Below are 14,323 nucleotides of genomic sequence, written 5' to 3'. Positions count from 1 at the left end.
GATTATGATCCAAGTTATCAAGGGCTGCAACTGTGAAAATTTGTAGGACAGACTATATCTGCATTCTTCCTGGTCTGTTGTGCAATGGCCGGTGCAAAGCAAACTTCCATGCTGAGGACCTTCTCATATGATACTGTGAGTTTATATTTGTGTAGCAGATTGACTAACTTCTTGCTTCTTGTTTCCGAATGCAAATCAAGGGCAAGGAACACTGCAAGTGGAGGCTCACATTTCAAGTTTGTTGAAAGAGAGGTCATATTTAGCATGGCCACCTGACTCACAGACAGAGTCTGTCTGGAATTATCTTGATCTGTTGAGGATTTGGGTCCTGTGAGGAGATGGCGGAAGAAATACTTCATTTTCTGGGGAACAGACGTCTCTTCACAACCACTGGGAAATGAGCCATCAAATTTAAATGGAGTTTCATGATTAAAAACTGCTTTTCTGAGGATTGAAGCTGCCATTAGTAATGTGTGCGCTTCTTCATCTGGTGTTTGTGATGTGTCTGATATGATCTTCCTAGCAGTTTTCGAACACATAATGAAAACTCTGTCCCTGATACCTTTCTCCTCTGTCAAATCAGGAAAGTTCTTGAGGACTGTTTCCTTTAGGCGTGTCCGGTTCACGATTTTCTGGATACCATATTGTTCCAGTCTCTCAGTCATCATCTCTGTTAGATCTTGCAAAGCAAAGACTCTACTACCCCCGCTAATTTCTTCTTTTATGAATTGTAGCAATTAATTTTCTGCTGTGATTTCAAGGTTTTCACTCACTGTGGTTTGTTTACAAATCACATTGTAACGGCGGTTAAACATTGTGTAGCATTTCAGATGATACTTTGCTTCAATAGCAACCAGATCTCCTTCTGCAAGGAGTGCCAGAATACGATCTTCTCCTAGTTTAACTGCCTTGTCATGTATCTCTTGGGTAAGTGATAATTTCTGGAAAGAATGGTCTACTGCATCTGTTTCTTTAGCACAGAAGAGACATAGATTGCGGTTAACAGGTTCTCCAGTCCGACAAGATCTTCTATTTACACCAGGCAATCCCTCACGGGCAGTGCGTTTTTTTGCGTGTTCAAATGCTGAGGATCTGTAAAGCTGACGACATGATTTGTGCCAGGATGCACGATTCTGCTGCATCAATTCTTCATCTGGAAGATCTACATCTGGGTGGGGAGCCGCACCAATAGCTCTAAACTGACTCACAAGGTTGATGATTTCTTTGTAGGCTCCCACTCTACGACTGGCAACTGGATTCGCAAGAGGGCAAACAAGTTGTTCCTCAGTTTCTTTTTGGCACAGAATGCACAATTCCCATTTTCTTGCCTCAGCCATCTCATAAAAACAGAATTCAAGCAGCCCATACCCTGCTTGTTGAACTCCTGTATTTTGTCAACAGGAAAGATAAAATATAATAGTTTTGTATTTACCTTTTTGTAACCAAATCAAACTCAAGTATGTTATGTAAAATAAACAGCTAAAAACCTAAAATTTACACAAGTGCAAGACCCAGTAGACCTATTCATTCCATCCTGCTGCCAGCATTAAAGTTAGCTTTAACTGGTGCTAGCAAAATGACTAATGTTAATGCTAGCTACTGTTTGGATTTATTAGCTACTAGCTGTGGTTGATATTTCACAATTTATCACACATTATTTGTCGTACAAGTTCATTAAAAACATAACTTAGCATCCAAACATGTTCATTGTTGTTTTCTTACCTTCAACATACCAATATTGCCAGAGAGAAATTAGCACAGATGCTTAATTGTCAAATGAAGGGAAATGTGTCTGCTAGTCTGCCCTCTTGTGGCAGTAGATGGCATAACTCTACTATAACCTTATTTTTCATGGATGAAAGCAGCAAAATAATTAAAAAGTGCAACAATAACAAAAGGCCTGCAAGTTGGGTGCTTCATATCACGTAGGCTATATGCAGCCATATTTGTGTACGGGTATCCTAGCTATGTTTGTGCTATAGGGATATTCTGAACACCAATCTTAAATCCAGTCGAGTCATTACACAGCCTTTATTTACAATAACTTTAAAAATCATGTTTCATAGCAACTTTGAGGACATTTCCAGACTTTATCTCCAAAAAAAGCATAATTTCGCTTGTGTCCATGTAATATTTTGGGATAAAAGTGTATTTATTTTTATCTGGTCAGCAAATGCTTGGTATACCTGTTTCTCCTTTTAATTCTGAATCCATACATACCTCATATGTTAAAATTGGATAATCTAATCAAAAGTAGCAGTTTACATATTTTGCGGCGCCCCCTAGAGGCCATTTTTCATCTGTGTGTTTGACACTCGGACTCAAATTTTTCTGTAGACCCTAAACTTCAACTTGGAAGTGAAAGCCAAACTTTAACACGAATTTGAAATGACTGAGCCTTATACGACCCCACTATATAGCCTACGGTCTAATTTTATTGCTTATTTCAACTTGCTCTACCTGAAAAAACTATAATGCAAATAGTATCAAAACACTCCGAGGCGTCTTCCATACTTCTTGAAAGATGCATACAGCACACAAGTCATGACCTTGTAACTTTTCATCGGCCCCTCCAATATGCCGATTTGCATGTGAATACAGTACATAGTGCTATTTATTTGATTGCATTAACATCATCAAGTACTTAAATTAATAATTTTTTTCAAGTGTGGTTAAAACCATTCCAGGGGAAATATTTTGAATGGTGAGGCTTTAAATACAAATTCAGAAAATTCAGAAATTATGTTCATAGAGCCAAACTTCCACAATAATTAATCTAAAAGTAAAGCTTAAAGATTTCTCTTGAAGACAATTGATATTTCAACATTAAGTTTATAATAAAATCCAAAACAAGAACTGAGGAAAGATCAGATTTTTGATGAGTTGAAATTGAATGACCCCATATTTAGTGAATTATATTACAAATATACCTTGCGCTTATGGCAGAACTTGCTCTCGTCAATGTGGACAATAGCGTTGACTCCACCGATTTTCTGGCCTTTTTCTTTCCTGTACCTTTTAAGGCTTTTTAGGCAAATTCTTCGCAGTTTTTTAGACATCATTGAGAGTGTAGCAGTGCTTTTAGTGATGCCATCCTGAAGCATGTCTACCTGCCGTAGCTGCAAACCCTGTGCAAATCTACAAAGAAAACAAAGATTTAATAAGAACTGTTTACATACACAAAGAAAATATGTGCTTGTTTGATCAATCTGTAAGTCTACTTTTGTCACAAAGCTTTTTCTACTGAAAAACTACTGTTGCAACTTGCAACTATAGTTTCAGCTTAAATTGTACAAACATTTCACACTCTGAACCTAGAGCTGTAATCTGTGAAATACTGGAGTTGGAGAAAACCTAAAATGATTACCTGTGAATGTACTTCATCCATGTGAAGAGACTACAGTGTGAGTTTGAGAAAAGAGACTTGGTCCTTACACTTCTCCTCAAACGTCCACATCTTTTACGACGGCACTCCCTGAAAATTGCAAACAAATTGGAAATTTAAATGATGTCTATAAATTTGACATATACATACATACATTGTCTACCAACTGCTCAGCCTAAAACATTGTGGCAATGTAAATAACCCTTATTGATGATCATGTCATAAATTATAACTTGATCAAATAGATATCTTAAAACTTAAACTAGCTTGATACTACATATCAAGCTACATGCTTCCGGCTATTCGCTGTGTACAAGCTTATTCATCATTTCAATCATGCATTACAAAGGGGTAGGATTAAGTGTATAGTTCCTCCTACTTGTTTCAGGCATATCAATTAAATATATCTAATTTTTTGTTTATTTTTATTTTTTGTGAATTGATTTGAACATAATTTTTGTCTATTGTATTTTCATGCTTTTCATTTTGTTTTGTTTTTTTGATATGTCTGAAATAATAACATTGAATCAATCAAACCATTCATTAGCATTTGATTCATTAGTTACATATATTACATTCAAATGGGAATTGTTAATAAGGGCTACCATACAAATATTTCAATATTAGCATTTGTTTTTTTGGGGCGGTGTCACGTTAAAATTGTACCGGGGGCGAAAATTGTACCGGAACAGATTACGTAAGGGGTTGTCCATTGCCAGGCAGGTTTCAATTGCGCTCATTTTGCCGAAGACGAAATAATATAATACAGATAACGGATCGTGCTAGATAACACTTGTTTTTACTTTATATTTGTATTGCATTTAATTGTTATATCGAATTTAGCTAGTAAACTGAGTGTTTAATGTGTTCATAGTCTAGCTAGCTTGTGTTAATTTAATTTCCTTAATTAAATTTAGAGAATAGATTATAGATAGATAGATAGATAGATAGATAGATAGATAGATAGATAGATAGATAGATAGATAGATAGATAGATAGATAGATAGATAGATAGATAGATAGATAGATAGATAGATAGATAGATAGATAGATAGATAGATAGATAGATAGATACATAGATAGATACTTTAATAATCCCAGAGGGAAATTATTTTTGTCACGAATTCCAGATATACATATATATATGCATACAACATAAATACACATACATACACAAAAGATAAAAGATACAACCTAAGAAAAACAAAATATACAAATAACAAATTTAAGGACAATATAAATATATATACAACACCATATATACATACATATATATATATACATATACACATACATACATACACATATACATATATATACATACATACACATACATACACAAAAGACAGCACTGTACAAAAAGAATTGTACAGTATTGTGCAAAAGGTGCAAGAATTATAGTCCTTGTTTGAGGTCAGAGATTACAGAGAGGGACGGTGTCTGACATTCTAAGGGAGGCGTTGTAAAGTTTAATGGCCACAGGCAGGAAAGATTTCCTGTGGTGCATCTGGGTGAGAGGAATCTCCTGCTGAAGGTGCTCCTCTGCAGGGCCAGTGTGTCATAGAGAGGGTGTGAGACATTGTCCAAGATGGACTGAAGCCTGGACAGCATCCTCCTCTCTGCCACGGTCGTCAGGGTGTCCAGTTCCTCCCCCACAACATCACCGGCCCTCCTAATCAGTCTTTCAAGTCTGTTGGTGTCTGCAACCCTCATCCCACTGCCCCAGCATGTGACAGCGAAGAAGATTGCATTGGCTACAACAGACTCATAAAACATCCTCAGCATCGTCCGGCAGATGTTAAAGGACCTCAGCCTCCTGAGGCAAAAGAGTCGGCTTTGGCCTTTTTTGTAGACAGCCTCGGCGTTTCTAGTCCAGTCCAACTTGTTATTAAAGTACACCCCCAGGTACTTGTATTCCTCAACAGTGTCCACTGGGACCCCCTGTATGGAAACAGGGGTCACAGCTGTTTTTTCCCTCCTCAGATCCACAATGAGCTCCTTCGTCTTTGTCACGTTGAGTTGCAGGTGATTCAGCTCACTCCAAGTGACAAAGTTGTCCACAACAGTCCTGTATTCACGGTCATCCCCCTTTTCAATGCAGCCAACTATTGCTGAGTCATCAGAAAACTTCTGAAGGTGGCAGGACTCAGTGCAATAGTTAAAGTCTGAGGTGAAAAGGGTGAAGAGGAAGGGAGAGAGGACAGTCCCCTGTGGGGCCCCAGTGTTGCTGACCACCTTGTCAGACACACAGTTCTGTAGGCGTACGTACTGTGGTCTGCCCGTCAGGTAATCAACAATCCAGGACACGATGGGGGCCTCCACCTCCATCGCAGTCATCTTCTCACCCAGTAGAGCCGGACGGATGGTGTTGAAGGCACTGGAGAAGTCAAAGAACATGACTCTCACAGTGCTTGCCGGCTTGTCCAGATGAGTGTAGACTCTGTTCAGCAGGTAGATGATGCCGTCCTCAACTCCCAGGCGGGGCTGGTAGGCGAACTGTAGTGGATCAGTGAAGGGCCTGACCATAGGCCTTAGCTGCTCCAGGATGAGCCTCTCCAGGGTCTTCATGACGTAGGACGTCAGGGCCACCGGTCTGTAGTCCTGAGGGCCGTTGGGACGCAGCTTCTTAGGTACAGGAACGAGGCAGGACGTCTTCCACAGCACAGGGACCCTCTGGAGGTGCAGGCTCAGGCTGAAAACCAGACTCAGTACTACACACAGCTGATGGGCACAGGCTTTAAGCACCCTGGGCAACACACCATCAGGGCCTGCAGCTTTGCCGGAGTGGAGTCTTGTTAGCTGTCTTCTCACCAGGTCAGGCGTGAAGGACACTGTAGAGGTGACAGTTGGGGGAGGGGTGAGGTCCTCAGGTTGTAGAGGACATGATGCAGAGCAGGGAGGAGGGGTGGAGTAGGTAGGAGTGAATTGAGGTGTTAAGGGTCAGACAAGAGGTCTGTAAGGAGAAGGAGTAGGGGGAGGTGGAGTGGCAGTAGGTGTTTGGCAGCCAGCAGAAGAGTCTTGTGGGGGAGGGGCCGCAGTATCAAACCTATTGAAAAATAGGTTCAGTTCATTGGCCCGGTCCACACAGCCCTCCAACCCCATGCCACCAGTCTTCTGGAACCCAGTGATGTTTCTCATACCACTCCACACCTCCCTCGTGTTGTTTTGCTGGAGTTTATTCTCCAGCTTTCTCCTGTATCTGCCTTTTGCCTCCTTGATTGCAAGTTTGAGTACCACCTGTACTCTCCTCACCTCATCACGGTTGCCATCTCTGAACGCCCTCTTCTTTTCATTCAGGATGGCCTTAATGTCCTTGGTGATCCACAGCTTATTTTTGGCATAACAGGTAACAGTCCGTGCAGGGACATTGCAGTCCACACAGAAGTTGATATAGTCTGTGATGCACTCTGTAAGCCCATCAATGTCCTCCCCGTGGGGCTCACAGAGTGCAGGCCAGTCAGTCACCTCAAAGCAGCCCTGCAGTGCCTCATAAGCCTCCCCCGACCACCTCCTCACAGTCCTAGTGGTCGTAGGCTTCCTCTTCACCAGAGGCACATAGCAGGGTTTGAGGTGAACCAGGTTATGATCTGACCTGCCCAGAGGGGGGAGAGAAGAGGAGATGTATGCATCCTTAATGTTAGCATACATCAGGTCCAGGGTCCTCTCCTCTCTGGTAGGACAGCTCACATATTGCTTGAAGGTCGGCAGAACTCTATCCAAGGTGACGGGGTTAAAGTCTCCCGAAATGATGATGAGGGCACTGGGGTGTTGAGTCTGGAGTTTGGAGATGGTGGTGTGGACGATGCTGCTGGCAGATGTTGGGTTTGCAGAGGGAGGGATGTACAGTACAACAATGATAACATGCGGGATCTCTCTAGGCAGATGGTATGGACGAAGTCCAACGGCGAGCATCCGGGCTACAGAGCTGTTCTTTAATGGTGATGTGACCAGGGCCCCGTTTCCCGAAAGCGTCATTAGCCTAAGTGGATCGTGAAGTGCGTCGAAAGGGCATCGTAGAGTTTTCACCGCGTTTCCCCGAAAGCATCGTTGGGAACGAATGTCTTGAAAACGCTCGTAGCTAACGAGTACTCCAGGGGTGCTCGTAGGTACTCGTAGGACGCTAAGAGCATCGTCAGCTATAGCCTCAGTGGCGTCACCATCGGACATTCCGTCTATTGGATGCGTTTTATTAAAACGCATTGCGCCTTTATGTTCTTAGTTTGGTAATTAATAAAGATTATTAATTAATTTATTAATAAAGATGTTAAAATGGCCAAAATAAAACGGGACAGTCCAGAAAATGTTTGCGCAGGCAGGGCACTCAAAATGTGTGAGAGAAAGTGTGGGGATTTGTGCAGACTGACATAGGCTACTCATAAAACGTAGCATAAAATAATGTAAAAAAAAAATAAAGAAATAAAAAAAATTATAAAAAAACAAGCAAAGGAGCAGGCAAAAGGCTGGGATATTGTGGGGATTGGTCACGTTGACGGGAATGTTTAGTGACATGTGGGAGGGTGGAGGGGGTTAAAAAAAAGTCTCAATCACTCTTCGACGCGCATGAAAACCAGCCGCGTAGTTATGAGGGAGGCCGTCCTCACACCGATCTTCCTCGTCGTCCTCAACGTCCTCCGGTTCAAGCAAAGCCACCCCAGCCTTAGCTGCAATGTTGTGCAACATAGCCGTCACACATATCACGGCGCATGACTTGGCCGGCGAAAACTGGAGCCCTCCGCTGGACTTGTGAAGACATCTAAAGCGCAACTTCCACCTCCCGATCGTGCGCTCAGGATTAGGACTGATATAGGCCTATGTCGGTTTAAGCCTAATCAATTGTGTTTTAATGTCTTTAGCATTCATATAATTGCAGTCTATTTTTTTCGTAGGCTACTCTGCTGTTGTCCTTGATGGGGATATATTTTAACCCTTTTTAACACAATTTTCCTGCGACATTCCTGCGTCTCCCCCTCCTACGGAGCCCATTTCAGCACCGTGTCAGTAGACAGTTACAATCCTACGACGTCGTGAGTGCAGCGAATGCGCGTTCACGTTAAGAGGAGTTTCGGGAAACGCGACAAAGAAATTATCGATGGATCGCAAGATCCATCGGGAGAATGATCTTACGAGCGAAGATCCATCGATATCGGGAAACGGGGCCCAGGATTGCACCAACTGCTGTTTACAAAAACGGCAACCCCCCCTCCTTTCCGCTTACCGCTCTCAATACAATCCCGGACAGCTCGGATGGTGTGGAAGCCATCCACGGAGACTATCTGGTCCGTAATGTCCCTGTGCAGCCATGTCTCAGTAAAACACATCAGGCTGCACTCCCGGTACTCCCGGTGGCTCCGCGTCAGCGCCGTCAGCTCGTCCATTTTGTTGCTAAGAGACCGCACATTTCCCATAACAACCGAGGGGAGACACGGCTTAAATCTTCTCCTATCCATAATATATATCATATCAAGGTAATAATGCAACTTCTAGGTAACTGTCAGGTAGTTCAATGCATGAAAGAGTCATCAACTCATTCACTGTTGACATGCAACAACACATACTAATAATAATATGCATTCCAAACTTAAAAAAACAAAAGTTTTTATATTACTCCATTTTTTATATCATTTGAAAATTAGCATAATCATCCTACTTCTCACTGGCTGTAATATAACATTGAGTGGTTTTCTTGATTATGTATATATTTGACTGTAGGGTATTATTTATTTTATAACATTTATATTGTGTTTTGGCAGTACGGAAGAGGGCGCTTCGGGAACAGCTGGAGGAGAAAAAGGACATGGGTCTTTGGAATGCTCCAAATCAAACAGTCTGACAGGCGTCCTATTCTTCGCCTTGTGCAGAGACGAAATAAGGAGACCCTTGTTCCTATCATCAAAAAGCATGTGAAGCGTCACAGTCTCGTCGTAAGTGATGAGTGGAGAGTGTATGCCGGTCTCGCCACAGAGGGCTACAGGCATGTCAGGGTGAACCACAGCCAACATTATGTTGACCCTCAGACAGGACTCCATACTCAGAACCTCGAGAGAGCGTGGCAGACCTATAAAAAAGACATTTGGAGAATGCGGGGGAATCGGTCGGAGAAGGCCTTGAAAGAGCAGCTCTGCTTTATTGAGTGGACCTACTGGTTAGCGAGGGAAAATTCAGAAGGTGTCCTTGGCAGGCTTGTCAAGGACATAAGGCGTTCCTATCAGACATAGGAAGCAGAGCTTGGCATTGATCAAAATAGGCTGAAATGGACAGGAGAAAGGGGAGAGTGTTTTAATTTATTTTTAAAAGAAAAGTTTTTGTTGTATTTGTTCAATCGGTTTATAGTATTCTTGGTTCTTTTGACTCTTCCTTTGTAAAAAGAGTTCCGTTAAAGTTTAGTTTTTTTTTTAATAATAAAGTTGCTTTCTTCTCTGATATGCTGCTTATGTGTTGTTTATTTCACTTTGCGGTCATCCAGTGTTACTGATCAGTTGAGCAAAACTTGTCTCTATTTTGTACAGTTACTAGTTTGTAGTTTGTCTACTGTTCTCAACAGTTTTCACTTTAATTTGACAGTCCTAAGACCTCTCTACTAATACTTGGTTGAATATCGACTGATAGTTTGTTGAGAATCAACTATTTTCTCTGTTTTGCTCTGTTAATAGTTTGCACACACTAAACTGTTTTCACTTTAATTTGACAGTCCTAAGACCTGTCTACTAATGCTTAATTGAATATCGACTGATAGTTTGTTGAGAATCAACTGATCGTCAACTATTTTCTCTGTTTTGCTCTGTTAATAGTGTGTAGACACTAAACTGTTTTCACTTTAATTTGACAGTCCTAAGACCTCTCTACTAATGCTTAGTTGAATATTGACTGATAGTTTGTCGACAGTCATATGACAATCAACAGGTTGTCACCTACACAGGGTGCCTATTGATTGATAAAATATTCTAATCTTTATTTTACAATGAACATATATGATCAACAGAGGGTTGAATGTTCATTCATTAGATGTGTTCCTTGTGAGTGGAGGAAAGTTGATCCATATGAAACGTAAGTTGAGAATTGGTTAATAACAGCAGTTGATAGTCAACTTACTAGAAGTTGACACTCAACTGATAGTTGAATATTTGTAAAGAACATGTAGTAAAAAGCACAATGTCTGTTGCAGACTGTTTTTGTAAAAATAAATTAACAAAATAAAAATATCCTATAGTTAGCTTAACACTTAGTTGAATACATGTTACATATTTGTTGACAAGCTCTGTAGAGTATCAACTAACTCACTGTTTAATATCAACTAAACACCAGCTAATAGTGCAACGTGTAGTTAACTTAGTTAGTTGAATGCTTGTTTCTTATCTGTTGAAAGCTTTGTTGATTATCAACTAACCATCTACTAATAATGCAACTAATAGTTAACTGACAGTTATTTGAATGCATGCTACGTGTACAAAACAACATCTACTAATAGTGCAACTTATAGTTAACAGACAGTTAGTTGAATCCATGTTTCTTATCTGTTGAACAAGCTCTGTCAAATATCAACTAACCATCTACTAATAGTGCAACTTATAGTTAACTTACAGTTAGTTGAATACATGTTACTTATCTGTTGATATAGTTCAGTTGATTGTCAACTCAATTAACTGTTGACATGCAACTGAGTATCTGCTGTTGGCTTGTTGAGTGTCAACAGTGGACTATCAAACTAAAGTGTTACCGGATCCATTTGTAATCCAAGGCACAAGTCAGAACCATACATCGATATTGATAACTATTGATCATTTTAATGACCTAAAAAGAATAGGAATTACCATGCTGGATTCAAACACTTCTGTTTAACACTTAATATGACCTTCAACTGTTCTTCAACATGTCTACTGATATTGTCAATAAATATGGAACCGTGTTTGTGTAACATGTTTTATATTGATATTGATCAAAAGCCTATCACAATATGATAATTTATTGTTCTATTGGCTCTATTGTATTTCATGCAATGTAAGTGTGAATGGTACATGGAACTGCCAAAATTACTTTCAAACAATCTAGTAAGTAATAATAACAATACAAAGATTTTACAACTATACAAAGACTAATGTTGATGTTTAGCTACACTAACCTATTTCTCAGAAACATATGTAGATGAAATTTTATGCAAGCCATAGTTTTCGGTCATCACAAGTGCCCGAATTCAGCCAAGGGTTTCTTAGCTGAAAGGACCTCTGCCCTAGCCTGGTCCTACCAGACCATCGTACTTCATTTCATTTGTACAGAAGGTCTGGAACTGCTCCATTGACTTTCCTTGTCAACTAGAAATGCAATTCCTGAAGGTATTGCAGTGTGAATGCCAGGGATGCAATACAAGTATGACAAAAAAAAGAGAGAGCTACCCGAAGTCGGAAAAAAATATGATGGCGTAATATCCTATTGACATGAGAAGGCCTGTGCTATATGCTTCAATATATAGGAAATTATATTTAGTAGTAGAAATAGCAGCGCATAACAGGGGATGGGCAGTGATGGAAAGGTCCTCGCGAAGAATAGCATTTTAAGACCACTCATATGAGCGTGACAGCGATAAGGCCTTTAATTGGTCAGCCTGAAGGCTGATTTTTACTACTCCGTAAAGTGTTGTACGTAGACACGTACAACACTGTTTAAACACACGCAAACTAAACACGTAACGCATAATACAATCAATGGCAATGTCTATTACCGCGGGGACACATGCATATTAGGATAGCATACAATACTGATAAGAAACAATGTTTATAATGTATTGCGTATATCATTAAATAGAACCACAGTTACCGCATATCATATGTTATATCATATACGTTTTCTTTGCCGAAATTTATTTGAGGACTCAGTATTTCTGAAGTTGTGGAAGAAAACCCCTTATTCCATGTGTGAATTAGGCCATATTATTTGGCAATAAACTGAGCCATTTGCAGTTTGAAATGCATGTGCATCTGTCTCATCGGAGACTGCAGACGCGCTGTCAAAATATCAACTCGTCCGATTCAAATGCGCTCATGGCTCTTAAAGGGGATGGGAGCTGGCACTCTCATTGGTTTGTTGGACGTTACGCCCAAACCACACCTACGGGTAATTAGGCTGCTTCAGACCAACCCTTTTGACACTTGCGCCGCGACGCAAGTGTCATTTATCCGCCTGTAAAATAGCGATAGCGCCGTAGAACCGCCCACAAAGCTACTTGCGCTTTGCGCTTCCCACTTGCGTTTCAGACCGTTAAAATAGGGCCCGGAGAGCGCTCTCCGTAGCTCTACGTGCGCATCCACTATCTTTTAACAACGGAGATGGATGGAGATAAGATTTGAAAAGGTCTGGGAGTTTATTTACAAAACAATTTACATGGTTAGTAGCACTGTTGGGCAAATTACTTTAAAAAGTAATTAGTTACAGTTACTAGTTAGGATTCGTATACGCCCCGGGAAAAGTGATTCTGGAAAAAAAATTGTTAGAGTACCAATCACACCCCTTTCCGTCTCCGTTGAGTTGACGGATTGTGAAAAAATATGGGACACGCACGTAGATCTACAGAGGAGAGGGCTCTCCGTGACTACGTACAGCACTTTACGGAGTAGTATAAACTAGAATTAACTAGTTACTGGGGAAAGTGACTGTTGCGTTACTTTCAAGTACATTTCTAAATGTTCAAATGTGTCAAATAATTTGGAACCCACCTCCACTCATCTTTAATGGAACCCAAAATACATGTTAATGTTCATGCACGGAAGCATGCATCGTTCAAAGATGTTTGAATTACTTGACACCGACGTGGAGAGGCACTTTGTCCAGGGCATAATGTGCATTTCACGATTTCACTCGTTCCTTTAATTTCTTTGAGGGAAAAGTAATCTAATCCACTTCCATTTAAAGAAGGCTATTTTTGGATTATTTGGGCTCGCCATACATTTCTCGTTGAGTCACTTGTATCATTGTGTTTCCGCGTTTTCGACTTTGTGTAAACAACACCCGCCCAACTCTACCTCTGATGGCTTACAATGACATGTTACTCTACCTCAGCCAATCGTTATCATTAATGTGATTGTCTCGTGCCGACTAACAAAGGAAGAAATGTTAAGCTTGCTGGTAGTTCTACCAGGAGGACTCAAATCACGCGCGGCTGGCCGCCAATCACCAATCACCAATCACCAATCACCAATCACCAGCTACCAATCACCTGCCTACACCTGCTCTATAAAGAGTAGTCTAACATATGTCTTTGCTGCTCAGGTCTTCGTTCGACGCATGCTGCTGCTTTACTGTGCTTCTGATTATCTCGCATATCTCGTCGCTTAGTTGCTACGTCGGTTAATACACACCAAGAGGTCATAACTTCGGATTCGTGCTGGTCGGCCTACTACTTCTGGTCCCGGCAAGCGAGCGCAGAAAGCCGTTCTTTTCGGTCCCCGGTATCCTCAACAACACCACCAACAAGTTCCCAACACGGACATCCGCCTGGTTCTACAAACCCTCGCCGAGTTGGTGCAAAGCATTGGCGCCAGGATGGACGCCGTTGAAACGCCATGCGGAACTCCCGGACGGGTCCAGGCCCCCAACCCGCTGTCGTCGGTCGCCACGGCGCCTTTCTACTTCCAGCAACCATCAGGCTCGGCTTCCTCCGCCTTCACAGGCTACGCACCTGGCACGTGCCCTGCTACCATGGCTACTGCAGTCCCCGCGTTAGCCCCCGCAGCGTATTTTCTCTCACAGCTCTACCAGTCCAGCTTCAGGATGCGGCTCCCTCGGTTGGGTTAGGGGGTTTCTTCCAAGGGCAATGGTTTGCTGAGGGATGGCCAGTCGAAGCTGGTACGTTCGCCCTCGGGTCAGAGTCGTCTGTGCTGTTCGAGCTTTACCCTATCGCAGCAGCTAGCGTTCTGTGGGGCAAAGCATGGCGGCGTTAACGTATAACCA

Source organism: Gadus macrocephalus, chromosome 4 (assembly GCF_031168955.1).
Source record: "Gadus macrocephalus chromosome 4, ASM3116895v1".
Classification (NCBI taxonomy): domain Eukaryota; kingdom Metazoa; phylum Chordata; class Actinopteri; order Gadiformes; family Gadidae; genus Gadus; species Gadus macrocephalus.
Note: the sequence above shows the minus strand (reverse complement) of the source record.